Here is an 8821-nt window from a genome sequence, read left to right as displayed (position 1 = left end):
AATTTCTTTTATGAATATCATTGTTTATGATTAGCTTACCCCTATTTGTTTGTTTATGTGTTTATTGCCTATGCGATGATCATATAACGTGTGTGTTATACAGGAGCAGACGATAATGCATATATTTCTGACTCGAAGTAGATTGCGGAAAGGATGGAGTGAACTCGGGGAATTATGATTTATTTTGTTGATTTCAATCAGACAGTGAAGACTATGAAATTTTCTTTTGATTCCTAGTATTTAGTTGGAACTTTGTTTTTTTTATTATTACTCTTTCAAATTAACATTTGGATTACCTATTTACATTTAAATTGTAAGTTTCTTTTAAGTGCCTTTTCGTGATATAATCGTTTTACCTTTAAACAAAAATGAACAATAACACCTTCTCATGACATCCTAAATTTGGGGTGTTACACAACATACATAATAACAATGCACCAATTATGTTGGTTCATAGTTACAAGAATTATAAGTCAGTATACAACTCATTCACAACCTTTTCTTGTCCTTACTATGTTTCATTCTCATTTCTCTCATTCACTAATAGACTAAACAATCACAAATTAACACCACAATCATCCATCCATACTTGCATCCAAACACACTCCAAAATACGAAGTTCCCAAATGTAATCTCAAAACAAAGACTCAATATTTCAAGAAATTAACAACATATAAATGATCAACTTCTTTCATTAAAAATAAACCTCTTCTACATTATAATACATTGAGAGAAATACATAAAAATATATAGCATGATAACTAATGTGAACCCTATTTGCACAAGGGTTGACTTAAGACCTTTAGGGTTAGAACCTTGTAGCAAACTTGGATAATTATTGAAAAGATGGATTAGAAAAAATGTTTTATTTTTATTTTTTTATTTTGGGTGCAAGAAGAAGATGTGAATATGAAAGCTGGAAGGAAAGAATCACTCTTTCCAAGGGAGGTAACACACAAAAGAGGGGAAAGCTCGTTGATACAACCAAAGGTTCTTGAATCACTCAAGAACTTAGGAGAATCACTCTCACTAATATAGAAGAGAAGAACTCCAATATTTCTGAATAAAACTCAACTTGATTTCATCGATAAAAATGGTTCAGATTATAAAGGAGCTTTAACCTTCAGAATTACAAAAGACCCATTAATAACAATTACATCCCACTTAAGCTAATAATAATTCACTCAAGATTATAATAATCCACTACTTAAATAGGTGATTGTAACTTAAATTGTGGCAACCCAAAAGTCACCCAAAAGCATTCAGCAATGTATCATCCTCTCGATCTTCCAAAGGCTGGTTCCTAGGTTACCAATTGGGCCCTTATTACAACTTGAAAATAAAACCAAACTAAAGCCCATTAATTGATTAACCCAAAACATAATTTGGTCTGTCAATTTTACAAAGAATTGGGCCGTTATTTAAACAACTAATTACTTAGAAACTACATCAATGTGACACGTTAGTCCTCTTCCATTTGGGCCATCATACAATTCACATCAATAACATACCAAATATTTTCCTTCATCATTTCAATCTTCGTAGTCCAAACCTCTTATTATTCCCATCTTATTAGAAATTACAAATTTTCAATATGTCAATCTTTCCGCTTTAACCCCAAAATCCCACACTTTCAATACTCAAAATAATAAGATATCATGCTCTTTAAAATACAAATGCATAATTTTTATTCATTTTACTACAATTTCTACAACTCATATCTTAATTACCTTATCGTCCTATTTATGGAAATACCATAAACACTTTACATTCAACATTTAATTACCTTACCATCCTACAATTGTGCAAATACCATAAACGCTTCACATTCAATATCACACAAAACATAAAAACCCCAACTTTTAAATTCAATCCTAACTCCCAAAAATTTCAGATTTGTTTGCATTTAAAATTTTAAAAACAAAGATAATTAATTCAAATGATTAACTCTCCTTATCTTAAAAGAGGAGCTTCTTCCTTAAGCACCACCGCCACCACACAACTCAAGTTTGAATTATATACAAAACAAGACTCTAGTAACAATTAGATTGTAATTTCATGACCATTATGAGGTGAGGGTTCACTCAAAGCACTGAAAAATCACATGTAATCCATAAATTTTACTTGCATTGGAAAATTAGGATGGTTACTAAAAATTAGGATGATGAAAACAAGGCCCATCGAAGGAACTTTCTTCTATTGCCTCGATCTTCAAAAGATCATGAAAGGATATATTTTTAGAAGGAGCATAAAAAAAAGGGAATGAAATACTTATGAAGTAGTAGGGGTGGCAATGCGGGCCGACCCGCCCCGTTTAGGCCCGCCCCGCATAAGGCCCGCATATCGCGGGCCGGCCCGCCCCGCCCCGCCCCGCACATTTTATGCGGGCCGCATACTCTGGCCCGCCCCGCATACACGTTGGCCCGCGGGCCCGCGGGCCGACCCGCTTTTTTTTTTTTTTATTTATTTATTTTTTTTATGATAAAACTTTCAATGTTTAAAAATTGGGAAACTTTAAGAAGTTCACAAAATTAAGTAAAGACTTTGGGGAATTAGATGATAAATTGATAATTCAACATTTTCATCATATTCATACTATGACATACACAATGTATTCTTTAAATTTTAGCACATTAAAAATTACATAATACTTGTCTTTTCCAATTATACAAGAATTTGAAATATTAATGCAAGAGTCCATAAAAGAAGTAATTAATATACACAAGTACAAGTTTTTTTTTTTTTTTTTTAAATTTTATGCGGGCTTGCGGGCCGGCCCGCGCGGACCGCGGGCTAGCCCGTGCGGGCCGCGGGCCTATGCAGGCCGAGCCCGCGCGGGCCTGTGGGCTCAATATCCTGGCCCGCCCCGCGTTTTTTCTGCGGGCCGAGCCCGCGGGCCAGGCCCTAATTGCCATCCCTATGAAGTAGGAAATAACAATATTTCTTCTAAAGTGTTATGTTATGTTTTTCTTTTATAATGCAAGTCCAAAATCTTTTAATTTTTCATTCCTTAAAAAAGAAATCTTCTTTAATAGCCCAAAAATCATTATAATATTTATCGAGTTTTCACATTATACATTTTTACAAATATATTTTAAACTGTAAATTTATAATTATTTTTAAATTTAAAAATTATATTTGCATACACTTAAATAAATTATAAAATTAAAAAAAATGAAGTATACAAATCTAAAATATAACACATAATTTAAAACCAAACAACCAAAAAAAAAAGGAAAAAAACCCTGAATGAAAAGTGTTAGAGAACACAAATAAACAAAAATGTTGGATGCACTCATAGAAGCGATGATATATATATATATATATATATATATATATATATATATATATATATATATATATATATATATATATATATATATAATTTTTAAATTTGGAATAAATCCCTTTTTCTCCCTTAACATAAAATAGTTCATTTTATTTCTTAAAAGAATAATAAAATGTGATGTTAGTTCCAAAGCGTGAAATTTTGAGAGGTTATATTTTTTATTTTTGAAAATTGAACTTTCTAAGTAGAAGAAATAAAAATTATCATAAATTTTAAGGTTCAGAACTTAAAGATAATCTAAACTAAATTAGTAATGGTGAAGACACAAGTTGGACCGTTCTCTCAGAGTGGATGCAGGAGAAAAATTTAGACGCAGGCCTACTTAAAATGACATACATGCCTGAGGTGACACGGAAATAGATACGGTTCTTTTATCTTTTATTGGTATCAATATCAACTCTAATAATTTCACATATTTTATAGCCACATAAACAAGTAACAATCAGTGTTGGATGCAACACAGAACTCACAGGTAATAACACTGACTTAAGGATGTTTGGGGTCATATAGAAAGTACAAGATTATAAAAAAATAAATCAATTTAAAAAGTAAATTTGTCTTTAGACAAATTTTGTTTTTTCGTCCTACTTGATCAAATAAGTATAAAAATTGTTTATACTTATCAACAATATATGTTTTAATAATAGTTTAAGTAACAAAAATATATTTAATTTTTTTGTCCAAATATTTATTCATCTCTATGATATTTTTCTATTCCTATATTTTATAGGACCGACTCAAGAAAACCTTCTATTCAAATTATAGTAGCCAATTTAGGCTATGTTAAGCATCACCAAAGTGGTTCTGAGGAGGGAGAGGATTGGATCAAGTCTTATTGTATTGTCCCATTTAATAAATACGCTTAATTAAATAAAACATCATATGAGATATAACAAAAAAAACAAAATCATGGAATATAGGTGTTACTCCTTACAATTATCCAAAAGTTACTAGAAAAGAAATCAAGGCACACTACGATGTCATAAACAGAAGGACAAGATTAAAACAGTTGGCAGTTATTCAAAATACATGCTCCAAGAGCAAAGTATTACATAGGCCACAGTGCCTTAAAAGTATACTCAGAGCAAGAGAATCCAACCTAAGAGTTATCTAAGCAGCGAATTTTCCAAGCCATACAATCATGAAACGGAAGCAAGGCAAGCAGAAAATCGAAATAAACAAGCAAACCCTAGCTTCCCTTACTTGGACAGATGCTAGCGGAAGACACAAACACTCAATAATCAAGCACATAAACTCCGTGAGCCGATTCGTGAGCTGAAACTACTGACCCAGACAGAGAAATGAGGTTACCCAGATAAACCTCTACAGGACCACGAAAAATAGAGCTAAAGAGAAGAAGGTATGAGTTGAAGATTAACTTACATGGAGTGGAAATAGGGTTGAGCTAGTGTGATGAAAACTAGAGGCCAAACCCTAGAAGAGCGTTACTACTACAGTCCTAAGAGAGTGTGGGGGAGCTATTTTCTGAAAGTGATAGAATAAGAGGATTAGGGCTGGTTTAGGGGTGTTTTGGACATCCTATGGGCCAACCTTAGGCCCAACAAATTGGGGCAACCCTTAAATATTTGGGGCAGAATTAAGCAGGCCTTACACTTACAAATGCCTCTTTTATAAAATATAGACAAATGATTCATGTATATTTAAATGATGTATCAACACTTAATATATAATTAGAGAGAAGGTATTAACGATAGTTTTATAAGTTATTTGATATGATAAGAAAAAAAAATATAAAGAAATAAATAGATGTATAGTAAATATAGATAAAATAAGGATGTATATATATCATTATGCTATAAAATAGGGTAAATCTTTACACTCTTATAATGTATTCATTCATCCCTTTGCTAGATGTGGAAAGACCAAAATACTTTCCAATACGATATTAAATCCTTTTCTCAGTCTTTTATACACCTCCATATTCAATCTCCTTAATCACCAATAATGTGCTGGTTTCTTCACCTTTGTGACTGTTGTTTGTCTTTTTCTAGCTTGTGTCATTCTTGTCGTGCCTCTAACACCATGCAAGAAATTTGTTTTCTTCACGTGCTATGATTTTGTTTAGTTTTCGTCTCCAAATTAGGTGTGGGACACTCCAGAGTGCGCGATTCAGATTTGTCAATTTCAAAATATATTCGGAATGAAGCCAAATCAAATGTTTAAAAATGAGAATGGATGTAATATGAAAAAGTATTTTAGATTGAGCTTTATGCGGAGAGTATGTAGTGTTTATGTTTCAATAATTTGGATAGTACTTTTTAGGGATTTTTCCGGGTGTTAGGAAGTGATTTTTTTTTTCCGATCATGGTTCGATCGTTAAATTTATTAGTGTTTTCTTCTAACACTCCTGACTTTTCTTCCTGTACCTCCAAATTTTTCATATTTCCCATATTAACCTTAAAATTTGGCTGTTGATTAGGGTAAAAACCCTAAATGATTGTTACCATCTTTCTCTTATAGCTGTGCGTCACACACATCGCACACACCCTTTCACTTTCTTTGGTCCTCTCTCTTACGTATCCTCACCCTCTCTGATATTTTTTGTTGGTCTTAATGTCTGCATCCATTATAAGAAAATGTTTCATTTGTAACCAATTTTAGTGACAAAAAATTGTTAGTCACTATAGTGACCAATTTAGATATCAATTTATAAAATTAAAAATTATTGGTTACTAAAATAGTCACTATTATAAATAAAAAATTATAATTGGTCACTAATTAATTAGAGACCAATTTAGTTACTAAGTCATTTTGGTATCCAACACCTAGATAGCTAATTTTTAGTGACCAATTCTTTTTGGTAGTCAAAACATTAGTAGCTAATTTTAAAAACTAATTTAGTGACCAATTATAATTTTTTATTCATAATAGTAACTATTTTAGTAACTAATAATTTTTTACTTTGTAAATTGGTATCTAAATTAGTCATTATAATGACTAACAACTTTTGGTCACTAAAATTAGTTACTAATAAGACATATTTCTTGTAGTGATCCCCCTGTCTCACATCTCTAGTGCATGAGCCTTGTTGTCAGTAGTTTCATTTTGGCGAAGGTAAGTTTTTCTTTGTTAAGGGGTTTGGGGTTATGCAGGGTTTTAGGTGTAAGACTTGAGAAAAATTAGAATAAAGGGAAACACAGAAAAATTGATGGCTTGGTTGAGATTATGGAATTATTTAAATTAATTATTTTATTTAATTTTGATATATGATAAATAATTAGTTAATTTATTTAATTTAATTATATGACATATGGAATATATAATTGATTAATTAGAATTGTGTTTTGTTTATTTTAATTATTATTTAGCTATGGCGGATGCACAATATGCGTTTATATTTTATTCGTGCACAATATGTTACGAGAAAGCTATTGGCTTGGTGGTTCGTGTGCGACCCGCTAAATTTCAAATAGTTTTCTCTCTCCTCGTTCACGTGCATGGCTATTAAAAGCCACTCTCTCCATTACGTTGGATATAGTATGTATATATATATATATATATATATATATATATATATATATATATATATATATATATATATATATATATATATATATATATATATGGTTGTTTTTTTAATTTCTCTCCAACTACATAATCCGTTTTTATCTTTTGTAAATATTTGCTGCTATAAAATAAATTGTGCTGCCACATAGAGATGTCAAAGTGTGTTTCAACCCGTGAGCCAACCCGACTCACCACGGGTTCGAGCCGGGTTGGGTTGAGAAAAATTCAACTTTTTCAAAAGTGGGTTGAACTCAACCCGGCTCACTTAACCCACGAGTTAAACGGGTTCGAGCCGGGTTGAAGGTGGGTTGACCCACTTAACCCACCAGCATTTGTTTTATAATTTTCTTTTTAAATTTTTTAAATTTTTTTTAAATTTTTTTTAATTTTTAAATTTTTTTAATAATTATTTACTACTCCTATTATATTTGTTAACAATTTTATATTTTTAAATGCTAGAATGTTGTTTAATTATATTTGAATAGTTTGAATGTTTAATTAATTTGATTGTCAGAAGTTATATATATGTTGATACTTTAATCTTTAACTATAATCTTTATAGTAAATTACTCAAGTAACCGTCTTATAAACAATTTTTTCTAAATTAACATGAGAAAATGTATAGTTTTTTTATTTATATTTTGTTGAATAGCATGACATAAAATTTGTAATATTAGCCATGCTTTCTTAGACTAATGGATACTTTCTTGGAAATAATTTTTCATATATTGGTGGTGAGCATGATCAAAACATTGGTTCTTGATTTTACTATGATTGTTATCTCATTGGTTACTTAAAAATTTATTTAAATATTTGAATCCTAAAAATAAATAAATAAATAATTTTTTTAGGCGGGTTGGTGAGCCAACCCACTTAACCCATCAACCCGTGGTGGGTTGAGCCGAGTTACAAAATTTCAGACTCACCAGATGATGAAGGATTGACCCCAACCAAGGATGGAGGCAAATGCTTAAGAAGACTTAGCATGTTTAGAAAGGAAGTTCATTAATCCTTCATCCCTTTCATTTGTGTTTGCTATTTTTGATTCCCTAAGTTGACTTAGTTGAATCAACTTTAGTTGACTTGTTGACCTTTGACTAAGTTTGACTTGTTGACTATAGTTGACTTGACTTAAGCCAACATGCTAATCTATGTTTATTTGCTTTGTAGGTTAATTATGAGTAAGAAAGCAATGCTAGGTGGCGCATGGTGATTGAGGAGCATAAATGATGTGGATGAGAGAGTAAAGCAAAGGCATAAAACATAAAGTAAAAGGCATAAAATATATGTACCTATGTACCTTTGGTCTCCTTTGGTTTTAGCACACTTTGGCCACTTTTTGGAGACATATGAGACACATTCTTTGTCTCCTTTTGTGCTAGAACGAAATTAGCCTTGCACACACCATAGTTAGGTCTTTTGTCTCTCATTTTTGTAACCTTATTTGACCTAGTTTCTAGAAGCTAGGGTTAGGTTTTTGTAGAGACATCCTTAGGTATCTTTTATTTGCTTAGAGGCCCCTAAACTCTTCTATATAAGGGGTGCTCCTAGACATGTAAAAGGGTTGAACATTTTGAAGTAAAAACACTCTTGTGTCTCAACCATTTGTGAGAGTTTCCTCCCTAGGGAGTGAATACTTTTAAGCCTTATCTTGCATAGCAAGTGGCGGCACATATCCACTCATCTTCAAGGTTGCCATGGCTTCTAGCCTAGCCTTGTAGTGGCGTGCTTCTCACATTTTTACCATTTCTTTCCTTTCCATTTTATGTTTTCTTCTTCCTTTAATTGTTCTTGGTTTTCTATGGTTTATGTGCTTTCCATTTCCTTTTTGTTTTGAATCAATCCATCATCTTCTTCTCTTGAGCTTTGTGAAAGGAACCTTCACATCTAGATAGCTTGCTATCTTAATGTCCAGTGGAGATTTCACTTAGCTTTCTTAATCAA

The sequence above is a fragment of the Vigna unguiculata genome, chromosome 5 (assembly GCF_004118075.2).
Source record: "Vigna unguiculata cultivar IT97K-499-35 chromosome 5, ASM411807v1, whole genome shotgun sequence".
Lineage (NCBI taxonomy): Eukaryota > Viridiplantae > Streptophyta > Magnoliopsida > Fabales > Fabaceae > Vigna > Vigna unguiculata.
This window is presented reverse-complemented; position numbering follows the sequence as displayed.